The 17500-nt window shown below is 38.0% G+C and overlaps 1 pseudogene; it reads right to left on the bottom strand.

Moving 5' to 3' along the window:
- Positions 1–17500, bottom strand: part of LOC137973710 (A disintegrin and metalloproteinase with thrombospondin motifs 16-like) — a 42958-nt pseudogene that overhangs the window by 17172 nt on the left and 8286 nt on the right.

Raw genomic sequence — 17500 nt, 5'->3', positions numbered from 1 at the left:
TATATCTGTAAATAGGTACTGAAAAACCTTTTTGGGAGTATTTATTCAAGTTTTAAGTTTAAGTTTAAGTTTAAGTAATAAGGATAAGACTGATTAATGAAGCCAAATGACCTTTTAGAAATCAAAAGACGTGTTCACACTCAACGTTGATTATGATCAACTGAAGTATAATTCAGCCTAACATACTCCATTCAAGTTTTATTCAATTGTTGTTTTGTTTACATCTGCGAAAATTCAAATACAATAGGCCGGGTAACCTGGCAGTGTGAGACAAAATGGCGCCGTATCGCGCCTTGCTGTTTGAGGCGAGAAGAAAACCAAAGATAACCAAATCCAAATCTTTGCTCCATAAAGCGATTGGAACTTTCGTCTGCTCATATCACCACGTTTTCGTAATTCTGTTCAATTACGTACTGTAATTACTTCAAACAGCCCCCAAGAGGTTGTTTGAAACAGTTATAATTCCATTATAATCACGTACTGTACTTAATTGGATTCAAATTCGACTGTAATCAAGGCCGAGTGTGAAAATGGCTTAAATTAAGAATCTGTATTTATTTTGAATACTAACTTTCTGAACCGATGTTCACGGAGTGTCTAAACAAAGCTAACTAAAGACACGGTTGGGATATTGGCGCATCTTTCTGAACAATTATTCACTGTTGAGAGGGGTGGAGGGGTGGGATATCGTAAACTTTCTTTTCGAGTCGGTAGTCCAAAAATTCAGAAAAGGGAATAGCGGATCTCTTCTTTTCTTAGATTTTACAAAAATTACACCTGCCGAGGGGGGAACCTTGATTCAACCTATTTACGTTTCAACGTTAGCACACCTGAGTGTTGCACATCATATAATGTCCTTTACTGGATCCTTTGCAGCCTTTTCCAAAATATTTTGGCCTGGAAAACGAAAAAAACAAACAAAAAAACATGGGGATAGCAAAATCCAACAAAACATAGATAACTGGCAAAACATATAAGAAAACGTAACTTGACATGGCATTAATTTACCAGAAGTTGGATATGATCACGCTGCCGTTCTTTGTGTGACATAAACTGAAGTGCTATAATCTGTCATAAAGTGATTTGACTCGATATGACCTGACATGACACTACATAAGGTGTCACTACACATCATTTCATGTCACGTCACATTGTTATTTCTAGAATTTTCAGCCTTGCTGTTCTGCGAAGAACGTCACTAAATAACAGCAGCGTCACGCAATTGAAATAAAACCAGCGTTGTGTCGCACATACAGGGAGCAAACCAAACCAGCAAGGAAAAATTCATTCCAAAGACTCACTGAGGATTATTACACTTTCGGCTTCTGTATTTGACTCCGCCACCACAGGTTCTTGAGCATCCGCCGTATGTTCCCCAGGAACTCCACCCACCATCCTGGGGTGCAGGAAAGCCGGACCCAACGTCAGAGCATTCACCAGCACGACACCACTTGAAAAAGAACCGAATAAATTCATTTTAAAATTAAAGGAGACTTTGATTTCAAGATAGCCACACAGTACTTTCAAATACAAATGCAAGTGCCGTCAAAATCTCTCCCCCCCCCCCCCCCCCACAACCTTCTCCCTCCCCCAATATCGTTTCATTTCTGGAATGATTCAGCGATCGACCACAACACTGAATACTAAGCTCATGTAAATTTGACTGCATTCTGTAACCACGACAATCTGGTTATCGACCACAAACCAGAAAAGATTGTGTTTTGTGCAGAAGTAATTAAGGCCAAAACGGTAAGCAGAAATGTAAGACAACTTAGTGCACGTGTTTACCATTTGTCAACAAAAACCGAAAATTCCGGTTGGGAATTCAAATGGTACAGCTCATTCCACCGGAAAGTTTCCGAAAAAGATGGAAATCCTCAGACGTATTCCTCTTTTCCTACCATTTGATTTGTAAAATCCCACTCGACCCGGTTCACTTCGGCCTCTTTTCCCGCCTTTCCACGCTGCAGATGCAGCCGCCACTTTGATTTGTCCTTGTTTTCTTCTAGCCGCGACAGACTCGGGCCTGGCGAAACGCCACACCGCGAAAATCCCGTGCCATTACGAGCGTTTCATTCCAACCGGATTTCCCGCGCAAATGGCAAACGCCCAAGTAAACCTCTTAGGTTTCAATCTCCGAAGGACTAAAATGAGTTCGCACTTATCTGGGCAAATTAAGCAAGTTGTCTCTATTAGAGCATTTTCACATGACGTCACGGCGGCCATGTTGGTGTTCCAAAACAAAGCAATGGCGGCCATGATGGTGTACCAAACTAATCCTCCGGGAAATGAACTCTATTTTTATGCAAATACTTTCCTTTGTTTCAGTAATACAACATGGCTGCTGGTCACGTGAGTGAAAACGCTCTATAGACACGTGATAAATTTAAGTGGCTACAACGGGATTCGAACCCATGACCCTCTGCGATGCCATTGCAATGATCTAACAACTTACTGCGCTGTGAAGCTGTTGGAAGAAGGTCAATTTATTGGGCCCCTGCATTCTCGTGAAGGGGATGATGAATGAGGGAAATGTGTAATTGAAGTGCAAGTTATGGACGAAAGATTGAGGTGTTCCTTGCACATGTGACACTTGGAAAATTCAGAAAACTTCGATGGGATTCGACTGACCCATGGCCTCTGAGATGCCGGTGCAATGCTCTACCTACTGACCGGTGAAGCCACACAGCCGCGGGAGAAGGTAATTTGTTCCCATGAAAGGAATGATGAATGGAAGAAATGAACGCTTATTTGGACAATTGCTTAAGGACGGTGCCTACTATTGTTATTGCGCATATGTTCTGCGCTTCTCGAGATACTCGGATTTCCCATGGGTGGTGCTTATTTACACAAGGATATTTTTACGTGGTTCAAAACTATGCAGAAAAAGCAGAACTTAGCAAGTGCTCTTGGTATCCAAAAAGAAAATTGGGGGTAACCATGCATTTTTCAGAGATAATTCAGCTTCAATTTGGAAAAGAACGCCATACATTGTTTTGTATTTTAGAGCTTTTTACAAATATTGTTTATTAATTATCATCGAAAACTGCGTGGTTACACTCATTTTCTTTTTGGATTTCAATAGCACTTGTGAAAATTTGCTTCTCCCGCATGTTCAGTAAATCGCGCAAAAATACCTTTGAACTAGTAAGCACCGTCCTTAAGGGTGTCCAGGTAATTGAGTTTGAGGATCATTTTAATCTCCTGTCCATAACCCACACTTCAAATACACATTTTTTTTTCACAACCATCTTCATATGTTAACTATGACTGAACTGGCAGCAGTGAAGTCAATAAATAATTCAACCAAATCAACAACTTCTCTAGAAATTAATCCATCAGTCAGTCAATCAGTAACTCAAGCGCCATGTCATCTAAAGAACCGGTAAATCAATCAATATTCTACCCTTTACAGGTCTACTTTACCTTTCTATAACCGCACACGGTTCCTTCCGCGACTGGTGCTCCACGACTGTAACAGCTTCCTCCTCCTTGGGTAATGCAGTAAAGAGGTCCACAGCTTACCTATTGCAAGATACAAACACTGGACAAACACTAGTCTACATTAAACGTGCCAATGAAACAAATCGATTAATTGCCAATAAGGTTACCATGGCGAAATTTACATTTTGGAGCAACGTTTCCTTTGACGTTGTTGTCGGCGTTGTTATTTAATATCATTGAAGAAGAATTAATTGAGACCATCAATCAATTAATTAATTACTTAGTTAATTAATTTACCTGATCATTGCCTTTTTGTCAATGATATATTAAGTAGTGAGCACTAGATTATCGTTATCATCCTTGACGTCATCATTGTCATCATCATCATCATTATCATCATAAGTGGAAAATTCAGTTGCCTCGTATCAATGTTGCCCCAGCTTGAATGTAAGAGACGACGCTCTATTGTAGTCGAGGATGTTATTTTTTGAGAGCTTTTATCCGAATGATCAGGTTTACTTTCCTAAGAAAAAACACCTTCCAATTGACTTCCAGCCAAGAGATATCATATCCTGGATATGGCGGCTAACCATTGGTAACAAACCATCTATCAGTTACGTATGTGCTAGTTCTCCAGTATTCCTCTCAAGGCAACTCAAAGTTTAGCTTATTCCAACTATATGCCTTTTAACTTTCGTAACGAGTCACTCATTCTCTCATTCTGAGCAATGGAAAACTGGTAGATTCCTCTCTCGCAAAAGAGCTCATGATTCCATGCATGTAAAATTTTGAGTTTTCAAAGAATCATTGCTCAGAGATTATCTGGAATATCGCGTACGAATATTCAGAGACAACTCATTTTGCAAGACGCTTTCAATATTCAGTACTGTTGTTCTTGTCTGACCGGTTAGAAATCGACAGCCTTGTCCTAATGAAGCCAAAAAATGTGATATACGGCCTGTAAATGCAGATAACTTCAAATGTCACGCTAGGTTGGTTAATAATTCATGAAAGTTCTAGATGACTCAGCTGAAACGCAATGCAAGTTGTCACATGTATACCCTTTTCAACTCCAAGATAGTTCAAGCGGTACCAAAATAATTAGCATGATTTTGTGAGATGATTGACAAACTGTTCTGTCACATGATTTAGTTACCAAATACTAATCATCCTTCATTTCAAAAGTCAGAAACGATATCTAGCCGTGAAAGAGCCGCAAGGGTGGCCAGCTGTGTTGATATCGATACAGACCCCTGTTTATATTATAACTATCTCCTATATTTCTGTCATGACAATTTCAAAGACTGAGTTATTTTTAGATCGATTTTCCCGCGAAACCAGACCTTTGTGGATTACTCTTTCTGCGAGCACAGACCTTTCCACCCGATCACAAGCCTTCAATTTAGAAGTTGTAGTTGTTACCCTAGGGATATAGAATGGTCTTCCGTGCGGTCAGGTCTGGACTTGTCCTAAAATATCCTGGTCTCTCCGACATGTTAGCTCCTGTCTGTGCTAATTACGTCATGCAAGTATGTACTCCACTCTTAAAATACTTACAGATAGGGCTTGTAAAGGACACGCTCGGAATTCTGGCCCTTGAGCCATCTGACATTGCTTGTCCCTGCTAGTCAAATACCCTGGAGGAAGAGGTGGACTGGGTAACTGATGCGGTGGCTTGTTTTGAAAGCAAATATTGTCCCTGGTAAAAATTGTGATCGTCGTAAAAAAAAATTATGAGTCATATTTGGGCCTCAACTCAGTTACTAATTACTTCATTTCTCGTTTTTCATAATTCAGTTGTCTGTTATTTATTCTCTATTGTCCTCTACTTGTTATGAAAAAAAAAAAAAAAAAAAAAAAGAAAAACTTTAATCGATCGACTGATCATTGGATCATATGTAATTCCACAGATTTGATTACGTCAGCCATAATTGGGGCACGAGCTGTTTATACAATGCTCCGCAGATGTGATATGTCTGTGACTCAAAAATCTAGAATCTCTTCTGATACCTGCCAGCATCCATAACTATTTACACCTTTGCTCCATTTGCTATAATGAATCGAAATGCTGACTTTCGACACATTGGATTTTAGATGTTTTCATGGTGACCAATTTATCTTTAAACGGAGTAAGGTCAAATTTCAGGCTGTACTCAAACATTAGACAATTAAGAATTTGTGATAACTGAAATATTTCCTAAAAATTTAAGCACATTAAGGGTGCTTTCGATTGACCGTATTCCGGAATAGGAACACACCTAATGGAAGATAGAAATCCTTCCTTTTTATGGAGATTCACATTGAAATTGTCAAACACCTGCTGAAATGCTATTTTAAACATGTCGATGATATCTTTATTATCCTTGTTCCTTCAAAACGCCAGACTTACCGTTTAAATCATCACTCCACGTATTCTTATTCCGGAATAGGGTCAATCGAACACACCTTATGATTAATTTAAAAGTTTGCTAAAAAACGACGTCCGCATTTTTTTTTTAAATAGTTAAATGGTATTCACACATACCTGAATATTTCTTTCATTCTATGACTGCTGCAAGGAGACCACCGAAAGGCATTAGGTCCAGATGACTGAGTGCTGTGCATGATGAATCCCCCTGAACAGTCTTTTCCTGAGTCATGGCCTACCCCAAGACTTAAAAGGGAAACGTTATATATAACAAGTTGTTAATTAGAAGTCAGAGATTTATGAAACCTAAAAAAATGAGGGGTTTTAGGGGGTGGTCATGTTGCTATGGCAACAAGTGATGCCAAAAATATTGCAAAACAACTTCTTTCACTTAGTGTTGTCACTTAAGACTTTAATAAAAATGATTGAAGCAATGCAAAGATTTTTTTACTTTTAAGGTATTATACCACCTTAATTAATCAGGTCATAAATTTGACGCGATATTTCCGAAAAAGGAACTTGGTTGCAAAGACTGGCATTCATGATAGATGCAATACGCCACGACTGTATAGTAAAAAGATAAAGGATATAGACAATATTACATGGCCACGCAGAGATACGGAATTTCTCTTCGAGTGTTGAAAAATATTTCTTTTTTTTTTAAACTTACACCATAAAACATTGCAAACTACAGTAAACGATACAATAAGTATTGCAATACGAACTTGACATGAATTACAGCACTACCAAGCACTAATTGCATTAAAATTACGTTTTCTAACATGACAAAAAAAAAATAATAATAATAATAATAGATAAAATAAATAAATGAAATACGACTTCTAGCACTTCGAAAAACCATTTCTTTCCTTTAGGGTTACATTTATAGCTGTAGTCAGTTTTAAAATAGAGGAATCGATATTTAAAAATTCAAGGTTAAGGGTTTAGGAGACTCGTTCCAGCGGGGACAGAAGTGGCTTCCATTTCTTTGAATTTCTTGTTTTGTTGTTTTCCAATTGGTGCGTCTGTTTCAGGGAAAGCAAGAAGTTATTTTGGGTTGGGTATCGTTCTTTCGAACGGCAAATCCAAATGTAGTGCTTAGCCATTAAGCAAAAAAATAATAATTTGGAGTTTAAAATTGGAGTCGTCTGGCTTCAGGCCTAAGGCCGTTTCCATTCCTAAGTGGTTCTCTTTTGAAAGCACGTGGCACGCCTGCAGCCATATACAGAGGTCATTCCAAAAAATTCTAGCTTTTTCACATCCCCAGAATAAATGTATCATATCTTCTTTTTTATCATGGCAGAAGGTGCATGTTCCGTCCTCTCTAATTCCTATTTTTTGCAGAAAATTATTAGTGGCTAGCCGTCTATGTAAAAATCTGAAATTAAAGTCAATTAATTTGGAACCCTTTGTACACGCAAAAATATTTAATGAGTGAGCGCAGCGAACGAGTGAAATATTTTTCAACACGAGAAAAGAAATTTCGTATCTCCAAGCGGTTATGTAGTATTCTATTTACTTTATAAACGCCAATGAAATACTAAATCATTTCACGAAAGGCATCAGAAGGGCGCGATTTTCATATGTAACGTGTTTTGAACTCGGGATCTCCGGATCTCAAGGCAAGCACGCTTACTACTGGTGTGCTACTGGACCGCACTGCCTGATAATGTGGTTCGAATCATGGTACTTTGCATGCACGTCACAGTGTGCCACAATAATTTACTTAGAAGCCTAAGAATTTCATGCATTGACATTTGGTTAGAGTTCTGGTTAGAGAGGGGATCACTTTGTGACGCCAAAACCAACAACGTGAATCTAACTGTGGACCAATTTTGGACAACGCTCTACTGAGACAGGACGTCGACAGGTCTGCTAAGTAGCAAGGGTATATAACTGTCGTGTTCGAGGTAATGGATTCAACTTTGGCCAAACGACCACCCAGGATCATTAAAGAGTGTGGTAAAGGTTATTTTAGTGAACCGTGAATTGCCTATTTTTTATTTTCCGTGAAATGTGAAATGGTTTTTTTCCTCGTAAAACGTGATTTAGTCAATTATACGGTGAGCGGTGATTTTTGAGAATAATTATCCGTGAAATGAGAATCGAGTGTTTAATTCACCGTGAATTGTTATTTTTCAGGAGCAGAAGCCCGAAAAATTCACATTATAACAAGAGACTGTAAATATGTACTCGGCAGAGCAAAGTACAACAACTACATCGGGACTGCATGATTCACTGAAACGTGAGCCTTCGACACGTAGCCTCGCTTGCCATGCATTGACAGCTTTGTTGGTCAATCAACAACGTTAAAAATGGCTCGGATATCGTCTCAGAAGGTCGCGAGACTCTTCCTAATGTAATCGCTCTGATGATTTTCTTTATGGCAGGTGGCTGTAGCTGTTAACAAACTTTATTTGCAAAGTGAAGAACAAAGGGCTCACGGTGTTGTGTTCTGTCCTTTCTAGGAAAATGTGGTCTGCTTGGCCTGATGTCTCTGTAAGGCTTATGAAAAAGAGCCAATCGAAAGGCAAGGCAAGAAGAGTTGGCTGAGTGCTGGATATCCAGGTACAGAATACCTCTAAAAGAAATACTTTCTTTCGCTTTAACTGAAACTCGAGCGCAGTTTTTTTACTTTGGGAGACTACTTAATTGGCAAAGATCTTAAAAGTATGGCGCAAGGAATTTAATTTAAAGCTCTCTTTATGTAGTCATATGGCCGGATCCTGATACTTTTAGGATTTATGGTCTGGGTCATAAATGAACTATACGAACGACGGAGTAACTAATGGCCATCACTTTAGCCTGCAGATGTTGATATGAAACGCTGAGCCTCCTTGGGGATCTTGTGTTTGAAGAACTCCCTTTCTTTGATAGGAGTAACTTGGGTAGCAATTAGCAAGCGTTCCCGTACTACGCGAACCTTGGGGACAAAACAACATTTAGAAGACGGGTGGGAGTGGAGCGATAAGGAGGCGGGAGTTAACAACTCACTTGTTTTTTTTTTTGAGTTTCTGTTTGGCCCAACAATTTATGTTTAGAAAGACTTCTACCTCCAAGAAAGGTGAAATTGACAACTAAATGCTATTTATTTGATTACGTCACATGTGCATGAATTAACTTTTGAATTTTTGGCGGGAAATATACAGCAAACGAGAAATAACTGGGTTAATTAAAAATGCGACCACTCAAACTAGGGGTACAAGGTGTTCGCTGATAGTCATAGGCCCCAGCTTCAACTAACGCACTAAATTCTCCAAATTTGGCGTTATGATGGTAGTTGCAATTTTTAAAGCAATTACTCCAAATAGTTTTTTGCAACCCCGAATTCATGGATTCCTTTCTTTGATCAACCTTTCATTAATTCAGTCGGTAAATCGGCATTTTTGTTGACACGGGAAAGTTACTTATATAGATAAGCAAGGGCATGCCCTTAAGGTAATTGCTGCATTACTTACTTATGTGCCATTTCATGAGCGAGGGTGAACGCTGCTGTTAATCCACGTGCATCATCTATACTCACTCCCCAGTCACTACACGGGACGTTGTAAGCAGCAAGACCTGAAGAAAGAGAAAATATAACCGAGATGTTGTTTTATCGGATCGCTACTTTTTTGAAAAGCGGAGATTCTGAGTTAAATTCCTTGTTGGATATTTTTTTTAGAAATGTGATCATTGAAGTCATCATCATCATCACTAATATCATCACTATCATCGTCATCGTTATCATCATCATCATTCATCATAATCGTCATCATCATCATCATCGTCATCATCGTCATCATCGTCATCGTCATTCTCAGCTCATCATCGTCATAATCGTCATCAGCTCATCATCGTCATAATCGTCATCATCACGTACGTCATCATCACCATCGTCATCGTCATCATGATCATCGTCATCATTATCATCATTGTAATTATCATCTTCGTCGTCACCATGGTTATCATCCCCGCAGGATCCCATTAGTCGTGTTGAGGATGTAAACTGCAGGTTGCAGGTTCCAGAGCATTAAAAGCAACGTCAACATACCATAAGGTTTCAGGTTAGGGTTGCAGGTCATCATTGTTTCAGTTATAGTCAATCTATAATTTTTTTGTCCAAATGCAAATTAGCCTACCAAGTCTCGATACCATACAGTAAATTGAAGTGAATTCTTGCTCTTAATTGAGGCTTGGTAGGCTAATTTATTCATTAGCAAAACAACAATAAAACAGGTACCAATTATGAATAGGGTCTATGAGATGCAACGAAATTCTGCAACTTGTACTTTACACCCGCCGATTAGTCATGGACTCCTTTCACCGTCAAAATTATTATTAGCCACAATTAACAGAATACAAAGTTATAATTTGCCTGGATTACATATATGGTAAGGGTTAACATAGGAATTAACTAACCATCGAGATAGCAGTCCCCAAGACCACATATTCTCCTACAAATTTCAGGAGGAAAAGAAACAAAAAACACTATATTAGAACAAATAAGATGCTATAGTTGGGACAGAGGCAGCAATCTTCAAAAACTTGATAACGCATGAGCGAAACAGACCATGATTAAATAGTCATGTGTATGATCTTTAAAAACGTCTCATTAGAATTTCTTTTTGAAGCATACTAATAACGCATACATTAGCAAGGAACCCATGACCAGGGGCCCGTTTTGCGACTGTCCAGAAATTTTACGGGCCATTTCGGGTGTCACAATTCCTTTGGTATCTCAAGAATGGAGAGGATTTAAGTCGTCAAACTTCACAGACATATTTATTTTAGTTAGCTTGAAAACATGTTAAAAGAACGGCTTTCCGAAACAAGCGGTTGGCAGTTTCACAAATGGCTTCTCGGGCCCGAAAAGTTTTCGAGACTTTCGAGAAACGTGCCCCAGGAGCGAAAAACGGCGCTTTATTCCTGTCAGCGTTTTTACAGACTTGTTTATTTTTAGATTGAATTTCCTGCGAATGAGACTCCCGCAGGAGCCCAATGACCAATCACAAGAAACTAACTTGACGTCATAGCGTCACCGAACCGGAACTGCCTTTGTATTTTGCGGCAACAAGAAATAATTTGTGCGGCCGTTGCCTGCAATGTAGCAGTAGAGTAGCAGCTCTCGTAACCTGTTGTTGTTTGGAATTGAAAGCAGCTTCTATTGTCTTTTTAAGTCTAAATAATTGTTTCAATTCTTAATTTGGTCTTTTGTTTTTGGGTTACGGGTAGCAAGCCAATCACAATATACGTTACGAAAGCTGCTACATCACCCCAATTCACTCCAGAGGCAATCTCTGAGACTTTTTTAAAAAACCCATTTCCAGCCAAATTCGTTCATTTTTTGGTCGGGATTTTGAATTTACTACTAACTTTTTTACCTTGAAAGAAAGGCGGCTAGATCGAAGTGTTCTCTCGCTCCATTTGGCGTGTTTCGAATTGAGCTCCATCGTCGGAATTTGTGCAGATATTGGCTTGCCGACGTCACGTGATTTGTTGTAAAATCTAAAAGAGGCTAAAGAGAATCAAGGCCAAGTACATTAACGTAATATAAATGCAGAAGAGACATTGACCTCTTTCATAATGGCGGCCAAATAAAATATTCTTCTATTTTAATGCTAATAAGTATTTCTAGTTCGCCTCGGCTGTAGGTCTAATTAACAAAAAAATACAAAAGAATGTAAAGGAGGTCACCATTTATGAAAGTAGTCTATGAAGTGAAGTGTATTGCACTGTAGAATACAGTCTTTCCATTAAGCCTTGTAAGAGATCTATAATAAAATGTTATACAATGCTCTACTCTACGAAAGAGTAACGTGCATGTTGTCTTTCTGTAGATAAGGACAAGACGTGTATCCATACATTCTTCATTTCATTTAACGATGTGCGCGTTCTGACTTACATCAAATCCTTCCACAAGGAAAACTTTGACAAGGACCCAAGTCACATTCACTCCAATAGATGGATCTTTATAAAGCCTGCTAACCTGGAGAAAGAAGGTGGGAAGTAATACAAATTTCAACACGAAAAGTGTAATAATAATAATAATAATAATAATAATAATAATAATAATAATAATAATAATAATAATAATAATAATAATAATAATATAATAATAATAAGGTTTACCTGGGACATGACTATCTACACAGACAAAGTGCTGAAACATAATCGGCCAGATATTACTCTAGTGCATAAACTGAAAACTGAACTGAACTGAAAAACTTTATTTAAACACGTGACATTGATGAGCCTAAAAAAGATTCGTTACAAAAATGTATGTGTAAAGACACACAGAAATGGACACTTATTGACATAGTTGTGCCAGCGGACCAGAACATCACCAGAACTGAAGAGGAGAAGGTTGAAAAGTACCAGGAACTAGCATTTGAAATCAGAAGGATTTATGGAGCCTCGAAAGTCACAATAATACCTATCGTGATTGGTGCTCTTGGAAGCATATCAAAAGGAAAGTGTTGTGTCTCTAAGCTACGGGGAGTTACTGAGACACAATAAACATTACCCAGTAGAACACCCGACCCGACAACTGGAGAGAATCGAATAACATAATAATAATAATAATAATAATAATAATAATAATAATAATAATAATAATAATAATAATAATAATAATAATAATGATAATGATAAAGATAATGATAATGATAATGATGATGATGATAATGATGATAATATTAATTGTCACGGCTAATTGTCGAACCGAGAGCATATTATGTCGCCTCTGGCAGCCGTTATAGGGTCCATACTGGAACTTGGAGCACGGCTTGGTATCAGCTGTATGCTGTTGTTTTTGTTTGTTTTTTTTTTTTTTTTTTGGTGAGGAAGGGGAGGGGGGGGGGGGGGGGACCAGACATAAAACCCTCGGAACTAAACCAATTATGGCGTCGGGTCTAGGAATTGAACCAGGGCTACATTGCTGGGAGGCGAGGGGGGGGGGGGGGGGGTGGAGGGTGCTTTCACCACTGCGATAAATTATATCAGAGTGTTCTCACCCTCGGTAATTGGATGAAATTTATTGACAGTTTTCGGGAGAAGTTTTGAGTACTCCTAAAAGAAATCGAAGATGACTAATTGATGTGATCCTCGATACTTGCTCGGATTGTCGTGAGAAGTGCGAGGATATTTTCAAACTTTCGTCTATAACCCGCACTTCCAATACACTTTGATTTCATTTAGGAATAGAAGATGTTACCTTCCATTTACAGCTCGTATGCTTATAATTAATAGAGGGGAATGGTTTGGAAGCTCGGCAATCATCAAAGGAACAAACAAAGCTGCCAAGATTTAGGTTGGAAAGTCCACGACCGTGCACAATCTTTTGTTTTGGGCTGATAAACTATGCATGATTTACGTAATCAACACGTTTCTATTGGCTAGTTCCTCAGTGCGAAGTAAACAACTATAATTGTGTTTTGTGCACGGTCAAGGCCAAAAAAGAGAACAGAAACCTACAGCAAAGAAATTTGTTGCGTTTCATAACCATTCCTCTCTGTTAACTATGGTATACTATATTACTACGCTATAGGGAATTTGTGGGGGCTACGCCCTTAATTAAAGTCCAGGAAACAATTGTCCCTCTATGCTGCTAGCAAAAGAAAATGTGGACATGTCGCATTCTCGCACTTTTTTTTTTAAAGAACCTGGAAGATTTTAACTATAGTAAAGGAAGAGATATTTTCATCCTAATGAGAACCACAAGGACTTTTTCAAAGTGTCTTCGAATCATCATCGATACATTTCAACTCTAGAGATGTTTTCAATGGGTTTCGGAAGTAATTTATATCTCGAGATTGTTGAAGCCTTACATTGTTACACTTTCTCGTTTGTTTAATTTTAAAATTCTGACGTTATGCTCTCAGTCAATCGTAAAAATTACAAGTCGCGTGTATTTTGCCGCGCTTGTTGCCGGCTACATGTAGATGTTTTGCATTGTGATTGGTTCATTAGACTTCCTGCGTCTGTTTCAACGGAGACCACGTTGGAGGAGTGAAATATTAAGGAAATAAACTCTATTTTTTATGAAAATTCTTCCTTTTGTTTTAGAATGCAAATATGGTTGCTGGTCAAAATGAGAGAACAAGTGTTTCATTGATTTCCGTTTTCATGGTAACTGATTTAAGGGGCGTCCAGATTTCTCGTCACTCACCCTAAACTATGGTCATCTTTAATCAGTTTTATGCCACGAAAACCTATGCCAATCCTTTTATATGCATATACTAATTCCTCTGCGCGTTCATACTTGCTTAAATGGTTTCAAAGCGGATTGTAATCAGAGAACGTTTAGAAATACATTTGATAATAAAAATTAACGGTAAAAAAACTACGACGTTTCGAAGTCTCCATGACCTCATTATCAAGTAGAATGTTAAAACTGATGTAAAAATGTAGCTCAGAGATTATATACAAATAAAATGTGATAAACTTCATTAGAATAATGAGGGTTCATTGTTATTGGTGTTTAACGTGTCAGTTCGTGCAGTATATGTTTAAATAAATCCTTTTGCACGTATTGAGTCAGACTGCGTGTTTAGCTTTGGTTTTCGTTCGCGAATGAATAACATTTCGTGAATTAGGCAGTCCATTTTCCCGCAACATTTCTTGAGGACAGAAAACATTTCCTCTAGGCTATTGAACGCTACGCCGTGGGCTTCTTTCAGATGCTTGCCAATGACAGAGGCTTTATGCTTTTCTATGCGTTGATGCAGATGGCGTGTGGTATAACCGATATAATCCGCATCGCACGAATCACATTTGAAAATGTAAACAACGTATTGGTGGTTAATTAAAGCGGGCTTCTCTTCTTGTATCTTGAGCTTTTCCTCGATCTTACGACTCGTAGCGTAGCGTTCAATAGCCTAGAGGAAATGTTTCCTGTCCTCAAGAAATGTTGCAGGAAAATGGACTGCCTTATTCACGAAATGTTATTCATTCGCGAACGAAAACCAAAGCTAAACACGCAGTCTGACTCAATACGTGCAAAAGTATTTATTTAAACATATACTGCACGAACTGACACGTTAAACACCAATAACAATGAACGCTCATTATTCTAATGAAGTTTATCACATTTTATTTGTATATAATCTCTGAGCTACAATTTTACATCAGTTTTAACATTCTACTTGATAATGAGGTCATGGAGACTTCGAAACGTCGTAGTTTTTTACCGTTAAATTTTTATTATCAAAAGCGGATTGTAACAGTTTAAAACATATGAAGTTTTGTTGCCTTAACTTACAGAAAAAAAGTTGTAAGTTTGCTCCACTTAAATTACCAGGTTTGCTGTATCCAGAAGATAGTCGAGGGTTTCGTTGCCATAGAAATCACAAGTTGTCTTGTCAGCGGTCAGCATAGCTTCAATGAAAAAAGGTCCCACGGACACGTTATCTTGATCTTGCTGAATTGTTTCATCTTGAACTAGAATTGATGGTGGTTTCTTGGGCACTAATAGAAGGATCAATTTGTTGTGAATTTTTAGCAACAAATCAGTCAATAAGTTAATTTTATCAAGAACTGTCAACCGGAGCGCACTATCTCCCATACTTGGCCTAGGTGTCAGCTCTTTCCCGAGTAGATTCATTTATAGAACGCTTCCCTTACGAGATTCAGCAGGCCCGCTGTTGTAAAGTCTAATCAAAACATTGATTTTGAGTCGATAGAAAGAAGTAGCATTATCAATAATTTTGAAGCAAGAAACATCACAATTATCGTGACAATTTTTAGAAAAACTTAGCATCTTAGCATCTTAGTTTCTCAAAAAATTGTCACGATAATTGTGATGTTCCTTGCTTCACAATTATTGATAATGCTACTTCTTTCTATCAACTCAAAATCAAGGAGAGCTTCCATATTGAGCAGTTGAAACCCGAACTCAACAAACAAGTTGATCATGTCAGTTTAGCATTACACTTCAGTTAAACTATTACCGTTATGTCAGTTGTGTTCTCCATAATATTGTTGGTTCGTTTGAATTTTACCTACTTGTAACGAACATTTAATCTACAAAGAATCATTGTATAGATAGTTTTATATATATATATGAATTATTTGTAAAAATTTTAATGTTACACTCACTATGGCTGAAGATGATGTTTGAAACATCGAAACATGTTCCGTAAATTCAAAAGTGTGGTTGTATTTTTTGAAATATTAGTAACACTTGTGCTATCCAGACCATTTGGAAGAGCTATCTTAGTGTCAAAGGAAATATGATACGTTTCCCGGGAAGAACCTGTTCCTTAAAATAAATTTTCTCGGGAAATGGTTGACTCCACGAATTAGTGTAGGAAATCGTATGAACGTAAGTGCGTTTCGTAATTTATAAGCACAAGTGACAACAAATCACGAAATGTACCAACAAGTTCATACGATTTTTTATTTATTAAAAAATCGTTCCATCGCTCATGTTTCCATAGCAACTTCCGTATTACACTCCATAACCTCTATAACTTATTTATGCATTCGTCATTGACCAATCTGCAACGGGATAATTTGTTGAGTATATAATAAGTGGAGATACTGGCTCTCCTTGATGATCACCTGTTTTTATCTAAAATGAAAGCTAGAAGATCCATGATTTGCCGTTAAGCGAGATAAATCATCTAAAAATTCGAGTAAGGTCGTACCTCTTGTTCAACACTATATTTCATTGGCTTTATAGTGTCGTATATACTTCCTCTTGTTTTCTGTGCTAAATCTATTGTTATCATTGTTCGTTCTGGTGTTTTTTGGTCAATTTTGAAGCCCATTCAATAAGGTACAACACGACCCAAAAATTCAGATGATACACGAGACGATATTACTTTATGTAGAAACTCAAATAGTGAAGACACTGTTCAAGGAGAACATACGGGATTATCCACGGGAGAAAAACACCTGTGAAACTTGTTCTTTATTTCGTTTGTACTTGTTGGAGTTACCTCATTGTTTCCAGTTTCTTTTCTTTTGTTCCGTTTGTGTTACGTCATCCATGAGTTTTTACACCGAGGATGATGAAAAGCCCTCATGTGTAATGACGTCTAACTCGCTAATTTCACCACCAAGCCTCGAATTCCATACTTGTGAACAAAACCCGGACACGAGCGAACAGCATTGCATGTTCAGGTGATGTGAATACTTTCATTTGTGCAAACGAGGGTCGGTGGTGAATTTTGAGCATATGCTGTAATCATGCATAAGGCTTATTGTTAGTGCGAGACTAGGCGGAGCATTAAAGGTTGGCAGTGAATCTCCGCCTTGTGTCTGAAGGGGACTTTGAAAGCAAACGGGAAGCGTATGCAACTATGTCGTCGCCAAGAAAGATAATTTTTAAGCTTGGTTTTCACTAAACATGCAAGCACAAACACGAACATCATACGACAACGCATTACCGAGTTCTTAATCTTTTGTCCTAATTAAGAAAAGGTAGTGAGTGGACGTTTAAATATCAAACTATAATGAATCTGAGTATGTTTATTGTTCTTATTCTTGCGTCGCTGTTGAAAATAAACCCCAGTCAGCAAAAGCAATGACTACGGATGCCCGCATGTGCTTTTACAGTGGTACATTACTTTGCCGCTCTTTCCCCAGCAAAGGAGTTAAACGACTGTTTCACCAGTTTAAATGCCAAATAACTGCTACACAACGTATATCCTTACATCTTCAAAT

Source organism: Montipora foliosa, chromosome 10, assembly GCF_036669935.1.
Source record: "Montipora foliosa isolate CH-2021 chromosome 10, ASM3666993v2, whole genome shotgun sequence".
Taxonomy (NCBI): domain Eukaryota; kingdom Metazoa; phylum Cnidaria; class Anthozoa; order Scleractinia; family Acroporidae; genus Montipora; species Montipora foliosa.
This window is presented reverse-complemented; position numbering and strand designations above follow the sequence as displayed.